We start from the raw sequence: 23,399 nt of genomic DNA, 5'->3' as shown, positions 1-23,399 counted from the left end.
TCACAGAGTACAAAAGAAGTAGAGTATGTAGTAGCATCAAACAATTGTAATTAGATCATGTGGCTGAAATAGATGTTGAGGAATATTGGGATAAAATTTTCAAAATATATTATCATACATTATGATAACACAAGTGCAGTGAGTATGCCTAACAATCATGTGTTACATTCTAAGACTAAGCATATATTGATTAAGTGTCATGTTTAGATAGAGAAATTTATAGAGAAAGAAACATATTAGAGTATGTGAATACAAAAGAGTAGATTGCATAAATTTTTATGAAGCCTTTACCAAAGGATACATTTGAGTATTTGTGAGGTATGTTTGGTGTTATCCCCCTTCCTACTTCTAAATGGATGATGTAGAGAGTGCATTAGTCTAGCAATACAAAGCACTATTATTTGTCTAGATTGAATGTTGATGCTTATTGTATGGGGGAGTATCTATGGTTGAGAAAAGTCATCAAGGACTCTTGGTAGCTAGTATGAAAAAATGTATTTGGAAACTTGAGTTGGTAAAATAATTTGAATAGTTGATTGACATAATGATGTCTTTTTCATTGATGCCAATGGGGGAGAGATTGCATGAAAAACATCTCCTATGAATAAGGGAGAGTGTGAGATGAGAGAGAGATGTATTGAAGGAAGATGATCACATTGAGTTGCATCAATGAGGGAGAAGCATGAAAATTGATGTCATCCATGTAAGAATGAGAAAGCATAGATGAAGAATTTTTCTTTTGAGTTTCAAATTTGATTGATGAATAGGATTTCAAAAGATGAGAGCAACAACAACAATAGTAGCAGAGCTTGATTTGGTATTCATAGACTTAGATGTTTTTCATCTATGTTTCCATCAATACAAAAGTGGGGTATTGTTAGCATGAATTTTGATGGTATTCCTTTGGGAAAGTTTCCTAACAATTGGAGAGATTGTTAGCATGATTGACATGTTGCATTCATCATTGTGTTTGTCATTGATGTCAACATAGTATTATTTCTGTAAAGACTGGCATAGTAGTAGATAGAGAATAACATCATATGAACTATGTATTGATGATGAGTTCAAGTGCAGTTGAGGATATTTTTTACATTATGTCCTAATGTTGTGGAAAAGTGCACATGCAGAGAGTTGAAGACATGTGAGAATTATTATTCAAGAGTTATAGAGGATAGTGTGCAGATAGAGTATTCGAGAAGTAGTTTTTGATGTTTGGATTGTATCTCTTAATAGGGATAGAATCGTGATGAGATAAGTTAGATAATGATAGTAGACAACTTGATGATGATGTCATCAAGTGTGGAAGGTTCAAGGTTGCACATGTGAGAAGTTTTATTTAATGTGAGGTGACATTTTTTTGTAATTGTGAAGATATGTAATGAATTGTAATATCTTAATGAGGTCCTATTATAATTAATTGGAAAATCCTTAAGGCTAACTCAAAGAATTATTTTGAGGATATGATATAAAGGAAGGTTATTTTCCTTATGATGAAGTATGGAGAGGTAAGTTAGGGTTCATTCCCCTACCTAAAGAAAACTAAGTAGATGCCACATTGTATTAATTGTTATGAATTGAATAAATTACAAGATTGATGCAGGAGGTCACACTTTAGGAGTTTTCTATGGGTGTGAAAAGAAAAACGCTCAACTATGACAAGATGAACCTACAAGGAGTTATGAATAAATTTGATAGAATAACACTTCTATATTAGTCTAAATAGTGACATGAAGATGTTATGTATGCTAGAGAAAAGAATTGAGATGCATGCTAATGGTTGATATCTTTGGCATTGTTGACAAAGAGGGAGATATGAAAGAGACAAAGTATGTGCTAAAATGATAGAGGGATTATCATATATTTTATACTACTATAGTTGATGTTAGAGGGAGCATCAAAATATTGCATTGAATTAGAATTAAAATAAAACTAAGAAAAAGAGAACAAACAAAGAGGGAGATGACAATACAAGTTCAATAGCTAACATAATGAATATTTTGGATTGCATGGTAACTATAGGTGTTTCCATCAATGCCAAAGAGGGGGATTGTTCAAAACTACAATTGGAACTATGTTATGTTGTCATTGATGTCAAACATATTGGTAAGACATTGTCTAACCTACTAATGGGACTCAAAAATGCATTCCCATTTTGAGTACCTTTCCAAACTTTTGAGCCACTTTGAACCCTATATGCACATTTTCATGCTCATGTACCTAGCTATTATTTTAAATTCTAAGAGTTGTTTTATGTTTCTAACACCTTGCATTCAGAATATCTATGCATCCTATAATGATAAATTGTCATTCTGAGACATTTTGCAAAATTCTATTTTGAGTAGTGTCAAATAGTGACTGGAGGCCTAATTTTCATTCAAATATCTTGTACCCGGAAATGTTTCATGACTTGCCACTTAGGGATTATTTATTATACATATTAATGAGCCTATGTTTCATTTTTTTAGTCATTTTGGTATGTTTTGGCTAGGTTTTGAATCCCTCAAGGTTGGTTACTTATCTTTGTCATGCTAATGCATATTTCTCAAAAATCTGGGAGGCCCTGTTTGACTGATTATAACTTTGACCCAATTGACCATTCAGAGAAAATTCTTTTTGCATTGTATTTAAAGGTCACACACTTCCAATGTTTTAGATTTGAGCTTGTGATGAATCCAATTGAGTAGTTTTCAAACGTGATTCTGAATGCAATTTATAACTTTTACTAGTAACATAAAATGTAGATTGATCAGTACCCCTGTTCAGGATTTCATAACTCTAAATCTGTGATTTCTTGGATCAAATGGTTCATAACATTGCATTTTATTCTAAAAATACTTCAAGTGTGCCAGTTTGTAAACCTTGATGAATTTTTCTACACACCTTCCCATGGCCATTCTATTTGCAAATAAATATTTTTCTATTGATTTTTCTAGTCCTACAATTCTAACTACCCCACTTCACGTGCTCTCCAAATGCATCCTATTAGTCTTCATGAGAAAAAATCACATAATTATATTCCCCTTGTGGAAATGAACTGATTCCCCTATTTTCAAACCTTCAAGCATCAGTTTTCCTAGTTTTCGAGGCTCAAACCAAATGCACTTTCTAGTTTTCTAACATGGTTTACAAGAAGTTTTAACTAGGCAATTTTAAATGTCAATATCTTTTGACTAAGTGGTCCTCACGTGATGAGATCTAGTAAGGTGCAAGAATTTGGAACAAATTATTGGCATGTCAACATTTAGAGCCAAGTTATCTATTTGGGTTAGTTATGAAGGCTAGTCATAAGGCCTTCTTGTCAACGAATCATAGTTTGCAGATAAATGATGAAATGAGTTTTGAATGATGATTTAGTGCTCAATTTTCATTTCAATTAGTTTGAGAAGATCTTAGTGGACCAATTTCAAGAATTAGCTGTTTGAAAAAGAATTTTTTTTAGCCAGACCCACTTTGGGGCCCAACTAATTCCATCAGACTAATGAAAATATGTGTGAATCAAAGATTTTGAGAGGGAAATGAAGACATTTTAATAAAAAAGAATAAATATTGAGTGCATTGGATGGACTATCTACAAAGCATTGTTGGAGTGTGATAAAAGAAACCCATGCAAGAAGAAGGTAGAGGCATCACATGGCAAGGGAGAAAATCGACTTTGTGAGGAGATGTTTGCAAAATAGAAGAGCTCCATGTAGCATGTAAACAAAGACCACCACAGCATAAAAATGGGGCATCTCTAGTATATGAGAACTCCCACATCAAGGTAAGTGGGAACAGATGGCATGGAGCTCCATGATTTTGTAGGGGTTGCATTCCACCATACTCCATGTCCAATGGAAGAGGAGTGCTAGAGTAGATCTGCAGTGGAGAAGGAAGAAGGGAAAGATCTACAGAGATTTCAGGGTTGGAGCTGAAGTAGTCCACATGTAGTAAGAGTTTGAGGGGAGATAGTGTTGAAGGGGTTCCCATATCCATGCAAGAAGTATAATAGCCCCATTTTTGAAGGAAGTTATAAGCATGAAGGTGGCTCCATGGCAGTTGAGAAGGAATGGAACAGAGTGCAACAAGGAGAGTCCCACTGGAAAATGTGATGAAGACAACTTTTTTTCCATAATCCCACATCCCTTATGTGCATTTGTTTTAAAATGTTCAAATTCCCTTGCATGAACTAAATAAGTGTCTAAAAGACACATCTTTTAAAGACATGGAGGCACATGTGGAGGGGCCCATCCACAACCTTTCGGTGGGGTCAACAAAATTTTGACTAAATATGCCCAAGCCATCATATGATTAGAGGATGAATTTTGAAGATGTAAGATACTGCAAAATTTGTAAGATCATGGAATAAATTTCAAAGTATTACGATGATACAAAAAGTGAAGTGGCTATGTCATTAGGGAGATAAGAAACAAGGTTTAAGATGCTACAACTGGCACATTTCCATGAGATCAAAAAGGAAAGTAAAATACCTTAAGATGTCATGATAAAGCTAGAATTTGAAAGATTAATTAAATGATTAATCCTAGTTATCATAGGATTGTAAGAGGTAAATTTCTAGGACAAGATGTTATGAAATGGTGAGTTTTTCGTAAGGTTAGGGAATGGAATTTGAAGAAGTAAGATGTTACGATTTAAGAAGTGAGATTGTATTTCAAATTTCAAAAGTTGTATGAAATTGTGTGGGACCCACCTAGAGGATGATGACAAATGGGAATTTGACACATGGCACAGGTGGATTGGAGAGATAAGGGAAAAGGAATAAAAAAAATTAAGTTCAAAGATATTCAATGCATGAAAATTCAAATGTTGAAAGATTTTATATAGTTTTAACATATGGTTTATTTAAATTTTTCATTTTAAACTCTATTCACAGCCTGAGGGCTAGACTTTTGAATTAACCTCAGGGGCATGATTTTTATCCAAAATGCACACTATAATATACCATTGGAATTGGCAAGAGATGAATTTTCCATTTCTGTAGTTTCTTTTTACACAGGTATTCACCAAAAGTAGGTACAAGAGGTTTTATAGTTTTGGGGAACCCTCGGTGCAAATGTTGATTTGATGTTTTTAGAATGGGATGAAATCATATATGATCAAATTTGCATCAGATTTGATTTCATTGACCATTTTAAAGATGATTTGAATGTTCTAAAGCAAGTAGTTGCAAGTGATAGGTTTTGCCGATAGTACACTTGAATTTCATGGCAAAAGTAGTGCATGACAAACTAAGATCAGATTTGAAACTCTGACACATATTATGATGTGTATCTGATATTTCATTAGAGGATATTTTGTTGATTAATTTAAGGGGATGTATTAGATATTTATGCAACAACATTTATGGTTTTGATTATTGGCAGATGAAGAAGATTAGTTTCAACAATATCAAGATGAAGACAATTTTAGCAAGATGCATGATAGAATCAGATTACCGATCTAGAAACTTCTTCTCTACTCATTGTTTAGGTTCCAATTTAGAGATTTTCTCACTATTGTGAGACTAGAAAGGTTTTAGAGTTGGAGAATATCCTAACTACTCTAATAGCGTTCTTAGTATTTCCTCTATTATGAATAGCAGTAGTGTAATTCTTTTGAAGCATTTTTTATACTACACAATCATTCCTTGGTGTTATTTTTTTTTAGTTTTGACATATAGATGATGTATTGGTTTCAAGTAGATTAATAAAAAGCTTCATTTTCTTAGTTTCATTATGATTCTCATCTCCTTCCTTTGTTATCTACAATTTTTTGTGTTTAAGAATAAAGAGCTTAAAATTATTTGCAATATTTTAAGGTTGTATGTCTGGATAGGTTTGTTGTTGGAACAAAGAGCCAAGTAAATGCATATTTACCTTGACAGGGTTGCAGGTTTCACCACGAGGATATTATAGTAAGTATGAGAGTTTTATGAAGAGTGATGTCTATTTGCAAGCCAGATAGATAGGTTAGATGTCTGGATATAAGAGTATACTTTAGGTTTCCATGTGTATGTTAAGATTTAGTTGATACCCCATGGATAACGGACTAGTTAGCTTAGAGATTACATGTTTTGTTGTTGCATACCTAGGTTATGCTAAGATCCAAATCTTTAATAAAATATTAATTTACCTTTATATGTATTGAAGAATTAAAAGTGTTGGTTTTTACTTATTTGCATCTACTTCCCCTTTGATTATAGTTAGCTTTTATGATCAGGAAATTTATCAACAAGTCATAGAAGAATATTGACCATTTCTGCTATAGGTGATAGTCTTGTAGAGAAGAGTATCAAGTTAATAAGATAAATCCCTATGGTTTACTTGCCTTGGCCCTATAGAGCATAAAGTAAAGTGAGACATGATGACTCTGTTAATGTTGGCCCAGAACTAAGATTTAGCCCTACTGAATATAGGATTTAGCTCATCTTTAGGCTTGTCCCTATCTTATGCTTCCTAGTATTAGGTTTAAAACTACCTGATTTTTTCCTTACCTAGAAAGAATTCCAAAAAATGGCAACTCCATTGGGAAGCATTGAATTAGAAAGGTGATTCAATACAATTAGGAGAAGGGAATGTGCAAAGCTTGTTATCAGCAGCAAGGTCATGCTGAAGTTTCATGCCTCCCAGTGATGTTTTATCTAGGATAGCAGTAGCTTTGAAGGTTGAAAAAAAATTGTATTGTCACTAGTAATTCCATCATCAGTCAGTTTAGCTAGGAAATTTTTTCAAAGTATTGTACTATTCAGAGTCAAGAATGAACAAGCATGGTTTTTCCTCTATTCTACAAGATTGTAAATTTATAAGAGTGGTTTGACGATTTGTATTTCTCCTACCATTAAAAGTATGGTATAGATTTTGTTAAGTAACAAATCTTGTTTTATTTATAATGTTTGTGAGTGATGACTCTATCTTTGTACTAGTGTATCCTAGTTGATTTCATGTTAAAAAGTTGAAGGGCTTTCATTTGGAAGGAAAGATCTAAATCTCTTGATAGTTTCTTGGAAAATAAGTGTTTCTTGGTTAAAGTTTAGTGTTGTTGTGTCTGATATTATAAAATTTCTTGAATGTTCAAGGTGAATTACAGTTGTGATTTATTGGTACTCTAAAAGGAGGTGGTGACTCTACAAGGTTTTAATTAGTGATGTGAAAGAGTATCAGTTTGCACTCATTCCCAAATTAGCAGAGGAAAGTTTTTGCATCAGCACTCAAGGTATTTTACTTTTCATGATTTTCATTTTCATGAAAGTTGAATGTTAAAAATTAGTACCTCTATTCAGTGATTTTCAGCTTTAGAGAAAGATGTAAAGTATTTATTTTAAGATTGATTTAGATATCAAATCTGAGGTTAGTCTACCAATTTTTGAGAATTTGGAAATTGTGGCTAGTAATATTGTTATGTTGAATAAGAAAATTCACAATATGATTGTCAATATAGTAAAAGAGGAAATGGGAAGTATTCAAGGTCTAAATGTTGAACAAGTTTATATAAAGTTTAAATTGGTAATCAATATAATTCCTTTTCATTCTAGACCAGAGGAGTCTTCCCTACCTAGTGTTTTCCTTGATATTCTAGTGCTTGATTTAGTTAACTAGCCAACACCTATAAGATTACATGAGCTTTTGCAAGCTAAAAACTTCATTAAGGAGATGGAAAGTGATAATGATATTGTTCATGTTATGTCTTCTAATGATGATAATACATGTGCTGAAAGTCAAGGTAATGATGAATACAAAAAATCTTTAAATAATGGTAATCTATCTTCCAAATGTGAAGAGATGGATTCAAGTTTTAGTGAATCAAAGGATTGCAACCAGCACGAAGAAGACAGATATGAAGTTGAAATTGAATCTTGTGATAGTAAATGTGAAGTTGAAGAAGTGTGTAATAGTAGTAGAGGTAATTATTGCCATGATAAAAATGATTGTTATAATGATTCTGATATTTCATATTGTTGCACTAATGATTCTACTGCTATGAGTTCTTCATATCATCTTGATGGTAATCACAGCTAGGAGAAGATTTATGAGGAAATCTTCTAGAGCCTTGATGAGATTTCAAATTTCTTGGCTCATGATTTTAGGAAATATGCAAGTACTTCTAAGGATGTTCATATTTTTCCTCATAGTGTTTCTTCATTTAGTCAAGTCATTTCCCCAATATTTGATGTGGAAAGATATACAAAATCTAAATTATCTTTAATAAACTTTGGAGGTGCATATGATAGTACCTCAAATGTATGTGCATAGGATGACTTTTTAGATGCAAGGGATGTCATTGAAGGGAAGTTTTCTACTGTCTTAGTTTATTCTCGTGTTAGTAATTGCACTACAATACATTTTGATACTTCAGGAGATGAACAGGAAAATAGTGACAGTCCTATTGCTGATTCTAAGTTTCCTTTTTATGTTGACAAATCTTGTAATGAATAGCCTGGTGGTAAGTTTACAAAGTTTAAGGTTCCCTCTAACAATTGGTTAGATGAAGATAATGATTATGATCAGCATGTTTTGGATCAGCATTTTCAAAATAGTTTTTCAAGCTTGGTGACTAACCAATTTTTTTAGTGCAAAGAAGTTTTAGCAAGTGTTAAATCTAATTTCATGAGTAACATGACTGCTAGTATGTAGGGATCAAATTTTATGTACTCTTCACACCTAGATACACAAGGTGAGTTGAATTTTCTTGACATTTGCAACTTTGTGAACAACATAGAATATGAATACTTTGTGTTTCCTCTTGATAGCATGCATCTGTCATATGTTCATGATAGTTCTTAGTTTGATTTTTGTATTCAATAGCATGTTGATATACATTTTCATAGTGAGCAAGAAGAAGAAACTAATTCAAGTTTTTATATGCACTATGAGAATGGTTTTATTTCATCTAATTTGCTAATGAGAAGATCTGATGTGTGTGATGAAACTAATGTGAATAATACTTATAGCTTACCTTAGAGAGATTTAAATTTGAGTCATGTTTTTGACAAAAGTAAGAAGTTTTGAAAAGTTTTGGTGGCTCAAGCCCATCCTCTTGTACAGTTAGAATAGATTACTTATTTTCAATAAGTTGTTCAAAGAAATTTTTTTGTTGGAGTGGTCCTCTTCCTCCAAAGATCTAAATCCTTGCCATGCCCACAATGAGCATGCATCCAAAGATAGAGCCACTGATGGGACTCAAAAATGCATTTCCATTTTGAGTACCTTTCCACAATTTGACTCAATTTGAGCCCTGCATGCACATTTTCATGCTTTTGTACCCAACTATCATTTTAAATCCTAAGAGGTTTTTTATGTTTCTAACACCTTGAATTCAGCATGTATATGCGTCCTATGATGATAAAATGTCATTCTAAGACATTCTGTGAAGTTCTGTTTGAGTAATGTTAAATTCTACATTTTTGCCTGTGTCAAACAACAATAGGAGGCCTAATTTATATTCAAATATCTTGTATCTAGTAATGTTTCATGACTCTCTACTATGGAATTATTTATCATGCATATTAGAGAACCTATGTTTCAATTTTCAAGTCATTTTGATATGTTTCAACTAGGTTTTGAATCCCTCAAAGTTGGTTACTTATCTCTATCATGCTGATGCATATTTCTCAAAAATTTGGGAGGCCCTATTTGACCAATTATAACTCTAACCTAGTTGACCATACTGAGAAAATTCCTCTTGCATTACATTCTAGAGGTCATACACTTACTATGTTTCACATTTGAGCTTATGAAGAATCTGGTTGATTAGTTTTCAAATGTGATTCTAAATGCAATTTATAACTTTTGCTGATGTCATAAAATGTAGATTGATCAATACCCCTATTTAGGATGTCATAACTCTAAATCTATGATTGCCTAGATCAAATGGTTTGTACCATTGCATTCTACTCTAAAAATACTTCAAGTGTGCCAATTTTTAAACCTTGATGAATTTGTTTACACACTTTTCCATGACCATTCCATTTGCAAAAAACACTTTTCTACTAATGTTTCCAGTCCTGCAATTCTGAGTACCTCACTTCATGCACTCATGAAATGTATCTTGTTATTCATCATGAGCCCAAATCACATAAATGTATGCCCCTCATGGCAATGAACTAATTCCCCAGTTTTCAAACCTTCAAGCACCAATTTGCCCAATTTTCAAGGCTCAAACCAAATAGACTTTCTCATTTTCTAACATGTTAGTTTGTAGGTAGTTTTAACTGGACCATTTTGAACATCAATATCTTTTGACTGAGTGGTCATCACATGATGAGATCTAGAAGGGTGCTAGAATGTGAAACAAAGTATTGACATGTCAGCTTTCAGAGCCTAGTTAACTATTTGGGTCAATTTTTAAGACTACTCTATAGGCCTTCCTATGAACGAATCATAGTTTACAACTAAATGATAAAATGAGTTTTAAATGATGATTTAGTGCTTGATTTTGATTTTAGTCAGTTTGAGAATATCTTAGTGGATCAATTCCAAGAATCAGTTGTTCAAAAATGAAAAAATAAATTAGCCAGACCCACTTTGGAGCCCAACTGATTCCATCAGAAAGATAAAAATATTTGTGAATCGAAGAATTCGATAGGGAAATGGCAACATATTAATAAAAAAGAACAAATATTGAATGCATTGGATGGACTATCTACAAAACATGGTTGGAGCATGACAACACCGACCCATTAAGGAAGAAGGTAGAGGCATCACATGGCAAGGGCAGACAACCAACTTTGTGAGGAGATGTTTGCTAAATGAAAGAGCTCCACATAGCATGTAAACAAAGACTGCCACAACATAGAAATGGGGCATCTACGGCATATGAGAACTCCCACATCAAGGTAAGTGGGAAGAGATAGCATGGAGCTCCATGATTTTGGTACGAGTTGTACTCCACCATACTCCATGTCCAGTGGAAGAGGAGCACCAAAATAGATATGTGGTGGAGAATGAAGAAGGGAAAGATTTGCAAAGATGTTAGGGGTGGATCTAAAGTATTCCATGTATAGTAAGAGTTTGAGGGGAGATAGTGTTGAAGGGGCTTTCATCTCCATGCAAGAAGCATAATACCCCCATTTTTTAAGGTAGCGGTAAGCATGAAGGAGGCTCCATGGCAGTTGAGAAGGAATGGACTAAGGTGTGGCAAAGAGTGTTCCACTATAAAATGTGGGAAAGACAACAATTTTTCCATAATCTCACATCCCATATGTGCATTTTTTTAAAAATGTTCAATTGTCCCAACATGAACTAAAGAAGTGTCTAAAACACACATGTCTTTTAAAGAAGTGGAGGCACATGTGGAGGGGCCTATCCACAACATATAAGTGGGATCAATGAAATTTTTACTAAATATGCCCCACCCATCATATGATCAGAGGAAAAATTTAGAAGATGTAAGATACTATGAAATTAATAAGATCGTGGAATGAATTTCAAATTATTATGACGCTACGAAAAGTGAAGTGGTCATGTCATCAGGGAGATAAGAAACAAGGTGTAAGATGCTACAACTGGCCCATTTTTGTGAGATCAAGAAGGAAAGTAAAATTCCTTAAGGTGTCACGATAAAGCTAGAATTTGAAAGATTAATTAAATGATTAATCCTAGTTATGCTGGGATTGTAAGAGGTAAATTTTTGGGACAAGATACTATGAAATGGTGAGTTTGTCTTAAGGTTGAGGCATGGAATTTTAAGAAGTAAGATGTTACGATTTAAGATGTCATGAGATCATATTTCAAATTTCAAAAGTTGTACGAAATTGTGTGGGACCCACCTGGAGGATGATTACAAATGGGAATCTAACACATGGCATAGGAGGATTGGACAGATAAGGGAAAAGCAATAAAAGATAAAGTTCAAAGATATTCAATACATCAAAATTCAAATGTTGAAATATTTAAATAAATTCAAGATTTTATATAGTTTTAACCATATAGTTTATTTAAATTTTTCATTTTAAACTCTATTCATAGCTTAAGGGCTAGAATTTTGAATTGACCTCAGGGACATGATTTTATCCAAAATGCACACTATAATATACCATTGGAATCAAAAAGAGATTAATTTTCCATTTCTATAGTTTCTTTTTGCACAAGTATTCACTAGAAGTAGCTACAGGATATTTTTTAATTTTGGGGCATCCTCAATGCAAATGTTGATTTGATGTTTATAGAATGGGATGAAATCGGATATGATCAGATTTGAATCAAATGTGATATCATTGACCATTTTAAAGATGATTTGAATGTTTTAAAGGAAGAAGTTGCAAGTGATAGGTTTTGCCGACAGTATAGTTGAATTTCACGGCAAAAGCAATGCATGACAAACCAAGATCAGATTTGAAATTTCAGCACACATTATGATGTGTATCTGATATTTCTTCAAACGAAATTGTTCTAATTACTTTAAGGGGATATATTAGATATTTATGCAATATCATTTATTGTTTTGATTGTTGGTAGATGAAGAAGATCAGTTTCAACAATATCAAGATGAAGACAATTTTAGCAGGACACATGTTAGAATCAGATTGTAGATCTAGAAACTTCTTCTCTACTCTTTGTACAAGTTCCAATTTTGAGATTTTCTCATTATTGTGAGACTAGAAAGGTTCCAGAATTGGAGAATTTCCTCACTACTATGATACCATTCTCAGTATTTCTCCTTTTATGAACAATAGTAGTGTATTTCTTTTGAAGCATTTTTTATACTACATAGTAATTCCTTGATGTTATTTTTTTTTGAGTTTTGACATACAGATGACATATTGGTTTCAAGGAGATTAATACAAAGCTTTTCATTTTGATTGTAATCTCCTTCCTCTATTATTTGTAATGTTTTGTCTTTAAGAACAAAGAGCTTAAACTCATTTACAATCTTTGAAAGGTTGTATGTCTAGATAGGTTTGGTGTTGGAACAAAGAGCCAAGTAAATGCTTATTTACCTTGACAAGGTTGCAAGTTTCACTGTAGGATATTATAGTAAGTATGAGTGTTTTATGAAGAGTGATGTCTATTTTCAAGCTAGATAGATATATCATATCTCTAGATATATGAGTATACTTCAAGTGTCTATGTGTATGTTAAGATTTATTTGATACCCAATGGATAAGGGACTGATCAGCTTAGAGATTACATGTTTTTTTGTTGCATACCTAGGTTATGCTAAGATCCAAATCTTTAATCGAATATCAATTTACCTTTTTATGTATTGAAGAACTAGAAGTGTTGGTTGTTACTTATTTGCATCTACTTTCCCTTTGATTATAGTTAGCTACTATGATCAAGAAATTTATCAACAAATCATAGAAGAATATTGACCAATTCTGCTATAGGAGATAGTCTTGCAAAGAAGAGTATCAAGTTAATAAGATCAATCCCTAAGGTTTTCTTTCCTTGGCCCTGTAGAGCCTAAAGTGAATTGAGTCATGATGAATCTGTTAAAGTTGTCCTAGAACTAAGATTTACCCCTATTGAATATAGGGTTTAGCTTATCCTTAGGCTTGTCACTATCTTATGCTTCCTGGTATTAGATTTAATCCTACCTAATATATTCCTTACACAAAAAGAACTCCAACATCTACTAGAGAGACATTTACTAATACTTTAGAGTGTCATATATATTAATTGATGAAGAGGATTTATAAAGAAGAGATAGAAAGGTGAACTAGTGATGTTGTTGAGAAGAGAGAAGTTAAGTATTATGGGATTACAATGGGCACTTGATAAGTTAGTCATTGACAATATAGTGTGTTGTTTAATCATTACATGGAGTGAAGAAGGAAAATGAAATTGATGTATAAGTGAATGAAAATAGTTGAGTCAAACTCTAAGTGTGACCGAGTATCAATGTTGGTTAGTCAATGAAGGATCTAGAATAGAAATTAAGGAACTTAATTAGAAGCTAAACAAATAGTTCAAGATGAGTGAGTTATTGTTAAGCAAGTTAATAAAGGAAGGTTAGTAATGACTGAGCATAGTAATGGCTAAGTAATTCAATGAATGTCAATAAAAATAGTATCGTGTATGCTAAGATACATAGCAATGATCGGCAATAAGAACTTAGTGATTGCTGAGTGACAACAAAAGTTACAAGTTTGTAAAAGAATCAAGTTTGAAGTTGACAAAGTTGATTTTTTGGATGAGTCAAAGAATATAAATGATAAAGATTAATGAGATAGATTATTTAATGGATGAAGAGAGTCTATTATAGGATTAAAGGAAGGGATTTGATTAGTAGTTTCTCAAAGTATCAAGAAAGGAGGAGAACAAAATGATGGAAGGATTCAATGAATCTAACCTAACCCTAAGATCTATGGTGATTATCAAGTAGAAAAAGATCAAAATTACCTATTAAGGAGACAAAAGAGATTTTTTCTAAGGTTGGTTCATTGTTGATTGGAGATCTTAAGGAGAAGCTATGAGGAGAAGAGAAGAAGAGGGGAAGTGTGAAGATATTAGTGAGTTATGATTACTTGAAGAGATGGAAATGGAGGCTAGTCAATGAGCTAATAGATGAGTGAATAGATGTTTGAATTTGTAAAGTGGGTTGTGTTTCACAGATCAAACCCATTGTTACATTCTAACTATTGTGACAGTCAAAATCCTTTAATCAAGTATGACCTAACAGTCATTTCATAAATCCTTTAATCAAAGTGACATTCTAATGTAGTGATCCAAAATCCTCTAACAATTCCACTACTAATAAGGAGAATAAATCCTTTAACAGGGTCACATTTAATAGCATGTTTTATAATCTTTTATAGGGTCGGCTCTTAACTAAGCTCACTTCAAAAGAGTGAAAAATCAGTGGCATGTTACTTGGTGGTTTTTCCCAAATTGGGTTTCCACATTAAATCCTAGTGTCAAAGTTTTATTTACAGGTGTGGATGTTACTTTATGCATGTTATGTTTATAGTTATTTATTTTACTATTAATTAGTACACATAGAGATAATAGAAAATTAAAGAATGTTACATTTCTAATATGTTATTATAAGGACTAAGTTGTTTAAAGATTTTTAAAGTTAAATTGGTACATTTAGACCTGAGAATAATTGACTCAGCCCCACTCCCCTAGTTATCCTAAATCATTCTAACATAAGGTTTAATATGTAAGAAGTGAATGGATAGATGAAAAAATATCTTTAATACCATTCAATTGTCATGTGAATCATAAATATTAGATAAATAAGAAAAAAGTTATGAGCTTAGAGGTTAAAATAGGAGATGTATATGTGCATTTTTTTGAAATGAATCCAAAGTGCATAAATGTTGCTAAATGTTAAATCTAATAGGAGAGATGATGTTAAGAATATATTACAAACCCTTAAGTTATTTCTAACTAGATAAATACATACATAATCGTATTTTAGAAAGTAAACTCATTGTACTATCTTAAAATGGATGCACTTGCCTTTAAATACCTTTTAACACCCTTTTCATAATGTATTTCTTAGATCATGGATGGAACTATTCTCAATGTCCTATTTTCCCCATCTTCTTTTGTTTTCATATTTCCTCTAGTAACTATATGTTCTTTCTATGATTCCCTTACTTGTTCTCTGGGATTAGGTCAACTCAAGTTGATTTTTTCTAGACTAGGTCAAGCCAAGTCAACCTAGTCTAAGAATAGATCAACTATGTTGACCTAGTCCAAGAATAGGTGGACCATGTTGACCTAGTCCTCAATTATTTTGGGGCTTAGGGCTCAAAAGGCCTTAGGAGTTTAATTAGCTTTATTACATTCTCCAGTCGGCTTGTATTATTTTCATGTCTAAAAACTCATATATAAGGAGACTTGGAGGCTTCATTTTATATATCATGATCTCATTCATAATTCATATCTCAAGAAGTAAAATTATCACCTTGTGCATTCAAGGAGTTCAATCATTCCAAGACGATCAAGCATTTTCAAACATTCAAGTAAGGAGATTTATATCTAGCATTGAAGGATCCTTTAAGGCCATTTCCTCTTCAAGATCTAGCTTATTGTTGGCCATCAAGGGAGGAGATCTACATTGAAGCATTCATCACCATCTACATTAATACATACTTACATCCATGGAACCATAATGGGATTATGGCACGTTCGTTGATAATTGTGGAGATGCCCTACATTCCTAATTCAAGATCCATAACACATTACAAATAAATTCTTATTAACAAGGTTTTAAGCAATGTGAATTATAATATTTATCCTTTTTTTTAGTCATTTACATTTACATTTCTCATTTACAATTGATTCCTTAACCTAGGGCTTGACCAAGGCAAGCCCTCATCCAACCCAAAAATAAAAACCCTTCATTTATGTGTGTAGGAGCAAGATAGAAGGATTTTGCATGTAGATCCAAAAATACCTCTTCAGAAGCTTTCTCAAGAATTTGGTTTGATTTTGTTATAGTATCACTGGACTACATTAACTCGATGAAAAGATGTCCTTCCTCCAGGTCGACCTAGTCCTTTCTACTTTCTTACTAAAACTATTTCTAGGTTTTGTTCTTTTCATCAATTCATTCGAGAATTCCTAGTCAAATATTTAGAAATAGGCTCTGATCCATGACTTTTAGAGATAAAATACACCTTCCTATACATATTCCAAGGTGAGTCTTTTATATTGTACTTCCTTTAATATCTATATCCTAGATCTATATCTTAATTGGGCTAATTATATACACATACCATCTAGATCTCCATTATTTAAAGCAATTGGTTTGAATTTACATACACATTATCCTATAAGGACCAAATAGTGTATTTCCTTGTATTGTGTTCCCCTTTATAATTCAAATTTGGCATTGAAACTCTTCTTCCTTTGGGTTGTAGCTAATCTAATTTGGATTGTAAGTGTAATTGTATTAGGAAATTCCTCTCTTTCCCTCACATACATATTTGAATGGCTTAGTGGCCTAGAAAAGTGGAGGCTTGCAATCCTATTTAAGTGTTTCCCTTTCCCCTTGAAACACTCACAACACCAAATATATGTGGGAAAACCTCATCCTCTAAAAGATGGACTCAATTGTATTATCTACAAAAATAATAGTTACAATACAATCCAAGATCCAATTCTCGTCAAGAGATATTATTGCAGTGAAGAACTCTAGAGAATATCTAGCACATAAGTGATCCTTAGAAGATATCTAACCTATCTAAAAAAATTCTCTAAGTAGCTATATATTTATAAATATCAACACAAGTGGAAAGAGCCTATGGTTTCAAAAACCATCTCTAATACCAAATAGATATGTGGTGCCAACATGATAAATCAATGACACATTGCACATAGGAGCGTCCACTAAAATAAAGCATAACTCAACCATAATGGTCACCATTCTATATAAAACACATACCACACACCACTTGTAAAAATTGTGTTAGGATAAACCACAGACAGAAAATAAAAAACTACATGCAAATATAACCAATAACAGAAAATAATAGAACACACAGAAATGAACACAAGGCACCAAGATTTAACGTGGTTCACCCAATCCCTGGGCTACGTCCACCAAACAGCAAGTCCGATCTTATTATAATCCAGTGATTACAACCTGATTACAATCTGTAATTCCTTACAGCTCAATACCGCTACAAGAACCAATTTCGTATCACAACATTATGAAAAATACCCAACCCTAAGCCCTTTTATACAAGTATTAAACCACTTTAGGGTTATAACATGTCGGCCATATGTCAACCATAATATGTCGGCTACCATGTCGGCTACTACCCAAAAAAAAAATTCTGGGGCGATGCCCCGAACCCCACTATTTATGAAGTATATACAGTACTTTCCTGATCAGTCACCACAATCTAACAAATTGAACTCCACCATAATTATGAATTGTCAAACATTAAGTCTTCATGAATCTTCCACCAAACTAGTAACTATCATAATCATTGCATAGATTCAACATAACAACTTATGATACCAGCTCCTTGACTTTATGATTTCTAAATTGGGTTAAAATAAGGAAAGAAATAAAACATAATGTTTGGAATAAAATTTTGAGACACCTTTATCTAACATTCTCCTAGACTTATCAAAGACCTATTAAGAGTCAAAAATCTATCAAGTACTCAAGGCCCCAAGGCCCATATAACCAACACACCATCTAAACTTTTCCCTGCTCACTAGATTTGTTAATGTATCTGAAAAATTTCCTAAAGTACTAATTTTTTCTAACTTCATCTTTCCATATTCCACCATATCACAAATAAAATGATACTATACATTAACATAGTATAGAAAGTAGCATTTTTTTGCTAAACAAATAGCACTTTGGAAATCACAACAATAGTAATTTTTCCTACATCGAAACCAATATGAAATATCTCAATCCAAATGACCTCTTTAGAAGCATGATTAACTTACATATACTTTTCTTTTGTAGTGGAAAAAGAAACTATAACATGTCACTTACTCGTCCAACTAATTGCACCACCAAACATCTTGAAAACATATCCACTAGTGGATCTTATTTTGTCAAGTGTGCCCCTCAAATACTTGAACACTCTTAATTGTATGACAATGCACCCTTCCAAGATTATCCATATACTAACTACGGAATCCCATTACTTGGGAAGTGTTTGGCCTCATATAGACCATAACATACATTGAGATTCTAATAACACTACCATAAGGTACTCTAGATGTGTCCTCCATCTCAATAGGAGATTTTCAAAAATCCTCCTTAGAAATATTCATTCCCTATAACATTGGAACAACTAACTACCTACTAGATGTCATGTTGAATTTATCCAACACAGAGTCATCATACTTCCTTTGGCTCATCCAAAGCTTTTTGATAGCTCTGTCTCTAACAATCTCAATCCCATGAATATATTTAGTCACACTTAGATATTTCATTTGAAACTATTTTGCTACGTAAGACTTCAATTCTGAAATTATTCTTTTATTATTCCAAATAAACAACATTTCATCCACATGCAAGACTATGATAAGAATGTGACCATTTTTTTATTTATAATATACACAATAGCTAGATTTAGTTCTCAAAAATCTCAAGGACAACACATGGTGTCAAAATTTTCATATAACATTCTAGGGGATTTTTTCAAACCATATAGAGATTTATTCAACTTATAGACAAGGTTTTATTAACCTTTTTCAATAAAATTCTCTAGTTGTGACATCTAAATTCCTCCTCTAGATCACCATTAAGGAATGTTGGCTTTACATTCATTTTCTCAACTTCAAAAGCATAAGATACTTCAAGTGATTAAAAAATTTGAATGGATGTCACCTTTTCTATAGGAGAGAATATTTCACCATTATCAATTCCCTCTACCTATGAATACCCCTCCATGACCAACTGTGCCTTACACTTCTCAATGCTACCATCTGGAATCAATTTCTTCTTGACCAACCATTTACATCCAATAGGCTTTTATCCTTCAAGAAAAAGTACTAGATCCCTTGTAGCATTCTTCTCCATTCTTTCAATCTCTTCATTCATGGCTTCCATCTAGGGATCTACATCATTCATACCCATAGCCTCTCTAATAGTCCTAGGCTCATCAATGTTAGAAATCAAATAAAATATTAAATTGGAATCCAAAAAATATTATCTAAAACTTTTAGGTCAATATCCATATCTATCAAGTTTCTTCCTATCATGAGTAACCTCCCTAAACTTTGAGGTTCAGGTTCTTTCTTTTCTTCATAACTTTTAGAGCTACTTGAGATACTCCCATTATTGGGTCCCATCAGGAACTCATAGCTCTTCTTCCTTAGGGGTGGAAGGAGTATATATGAACCACTTCCATTTTCTATTTCTCTCCCTTCTCTAGCTATGAATCAACCATAGAAGCTTTTAGCTCATGAAATATCACACGTCTACTATAGAGGACCTTCTTTGAAACTAGATCCCAAACCTTGTAACTATTCACATTGACACCACAACCAATGAAGATACACTTAACTACCTAAATCTCCAATTTTTATCTTTTCTCACTAGGCATAGGAGCATATACCTCACAACAAAATAATTGGAGATGTCTTAGTGAGGGATTCTTTCCAAACCACAACTCTATAGGTGTCTTCTCAATAAGCATTGAAGTTGGATATTTGTTAATTAAATAACGCATAATGGTTATAACTTTTTCATAAAACTTTGGTTCAAGCTCAAAAACACTCAACTTATTCATAGCCCTCTCCCTACCACTCTATTCATTCTCACTTTAGCTCCATTTTATTGTGGAGTGTATGGATTTGTCTTATATATCTCCATTTCATTATCCTTACATAACCAATCAGATTTTACTGAACAAAAGTCACTTCCATTGTCAGTTCTTAAGCACTTAATTTTTCAACTGGTCAGATTTTTAACCAAGGACTTAAATTCCTTAAAATGACTAAAAAATTCAATTTTATGTCTAAGAAAATACATAAATGTCATTATTCTATAATCATCTATGAATGAAACAAAGTACAAAGATCTAGATATTGAAGGAATATTAATTAGACTGAGCAAATATGGATCAATATAATCCAAAACTCCATAAGACTTATGAGAACTGGAATGGAAATAAATGTTGTGTTTTTTAGCATAAACAAAATTTTCACTTAATTCAAACTCTATATTACAACCATCAAGGCCTTCAATAAGGCTATTATTTTTTAGGACTCTAAAACCCTTCTCACCAATGTAACCAATTTTTTTGTGCCATAACATTATCTTCTTAGCAAGGAACTTCATCTACAAAGAATTTATGCCCTTAGGTACCCAAAAAATTATGACTATCTGATGTAGAAACAATAATCTTCTTCTTTGTTTGATCTAATGATGAGGATGATGAACTCAAATCCATTTTCTTGGACTTCATAGAAGCACTATTGCTCTAAAATGTGTATGCATCTAACCTTTACAAGGTGTCAATTCTAACACCCTTAGCAATCACCATAGAGACCCTTGTCATCTTGCATTCACCACTTCAAAAAGAAACCTGCACACCCACATCCCCAATATTTCTAATAAAAGTAGGTCTTTTTCCAAGCCATGGATATGAAAAACACCATCAATCCCCTTCACTCTACCATCAAGGAATTTGATCTTGAATCTACCACAACCAATAATATTCAAGTAATAATTATACCCTAGATACACTTCCCACCATCAAACTCTTTAAACTTTGAAAACCAATCTCTATGAGATGTCATGTGGGAAGAATTAGTTGAATCAATTAACCACACATCTTCTAATGCATGTGTTTCCAAGGCTATGACAAATGCATTTACATTATCTTGAAAGGAGTTTTAGAGTTAGAATTAGAGAAATCCATTTTATCTTTCCTTTTCTTCTCCTCCTTTTACTCTTTTTGAAAATGACTAGGTTTTCTATAGTTCCAACATTTTTTTTTGGACTTTTACTAAGGAGATTTAGATCTCATAAGTTGCTTAAATTTTAGCCTTCTTTTCCTTCTTACATTTCTCCATTCTTCTACCATGAGAAACCAAGGCCTCCTTAGCCATCTCCAAATATTTTATTCTTCCAATTTGAAAGTATTTATTATACTTCCAATGACCATAACAAGGTGATCCCATGAGACCAATAAAGAACATAACATAAGAATGCAATTATCTTGATCATTAGTCTTATCAACAACAAAATCCAATTGAGTGACTAGCATATTAAATGCACTCAAGTGATCAGCAACAAAACCTCCTTACTCCATCTCTAAAGTTTTGGAAATATAAGAGGAGTAACTAAGAGGGGAGGGGTGAATCAGTTACTACAAAAATAAATTCAATATCCCTTAGATGTCAATACAAAACATAAACTCGGTTGATACTATTGTTACATGGTTAACACATTGGCACTCGGTTAACACTAACAATATGTTGTAACTTGGCAAATACTGAACATGCAGAACTCAAGATATTATCTTGTGATTAACCTTAATTAAATTAGTTGCATGCACATAAAAGAATAGCATGAACACAAGTGACACCAAGATTTAATATGGAAACCCAATTTGGGAAAAACCATCAATTACAACTAGTTATTGATTTTTACTCTTTTGAAGTGACCCCTATCAGGAGCCAGCCCTGTTAAAGGTTACAAAACAAACTATTATTTGTGACCCTATTAGAGGATTTAATCACCCTATTACGAGTGACCTTATTAGAGGTCTTTAGACACTTCAATCTAGAAATAACACCTTGTTAGGTGATTTAGTGAATTGATGTTAAGCCAACTCAGTTAAGAGATTTGATATACTATTGCAATGGTTAGAGAGTAACAATGATATGACCTAATTGCTGATGCAAATGTATTGCTAATTTTAGATCTCAATTATGGCTCAAACACTTGATCCTTCCTAATCAAATTAATCTTTGCCACCCAACAAGGATATGTTTCTTATCCTTCCAATTTGCTTCCTCTAAGCATCTTCTTCTCTTCCACACTCTCACACACATTTAGTCCCCACTTTATATTTATACCATTGACACTATCAATTCATCTTGAATACAACTTTGAATAATTAATATTCATCTCCTTAGTTGGCTAGAACCAACAAACAAATTTATTAAAATCAGTATGTGAAAACTAGAAAATCCTTCATTAGTCAACCCTGCTGAGTAGACACTATCTCATAAATGATTTTCTTGTGTTAACCAAGTGAACTTGGTTAAAATTGCATATTCAAAAACTTCCTTTGGTAACTAAGTGAACTCGGTTAGCGCTGGTTCCAGCCAACATTCCTTTGTTACCCAAGTGAGCTTGGTTAACACTCAACTTCTATGAACTTCTCTTTGCACCCAAGTGAACTCGATAGACACCATCTTCTAAACTTGGCAAACATTGGAATGCTCAGTGGACATAGGAAACTATCCTCATCACCTGAGTTAGATCAACATACACTAACTGGTAAAGATATAGTATTTTTGTAACATCAAAGACAATATGCAATTGATCAATAATCTCCCTCTTTGGCATTAACAGCAACACAACATGTCTAATACAATGATTTTTCAAAGTGAAAGAAAGTAAGGAAAATTTCCTTAGTTTCATTTTGATTCTCTTCCATGAGAACTCCCTCTATCAACTTGAACTCCCTCTAACTTCAATTTCTCCCTCTATCAGAAAACTCTATCTTCAATAGCTTCTTCTAATAGAAAACTCTCCCTCTTTGATATCAGACCAAGTTCTTCCACTATGACATCTTCAAACAATTTTTTTTTGAAATGTATACTCTCCCTCTTTAGAAAAATTTTGTGATATGACACATCAAACTCTCCCTCTTTGACATCTTATGCCAAAGACAATATTCATTGAATATAAAAGTACCTGATGTATGGATTCATATGTATTATGCCCTTTCATTACTACATCGACATGACTAATCTTCAACATGCTTTGGTCAATGCATCACTAAAATTTATTTAGTGAGTTTTAGATAGAGGAATAAC

This window comes from Cupressus sempervirens, chromosome 6 (genome assembly GCF_028749045.1).
Source record: "Cupressus sempervirens isolate cs-2001-9-10 chromosome 6, ASM2874904v1, whole genome shotgun sequence".
Lineage (NCBI taxonomy): Eukaryota > Viridiplantae > Streptophyta > Pinopsida > Cupressales > Cupressaceae > Cupressus > Cupressus sempervirens.
The sequence above is the reverse complement of the archived record's forward strand: the minus strand, read 5'-3'. Positions refer to the sequence as shown.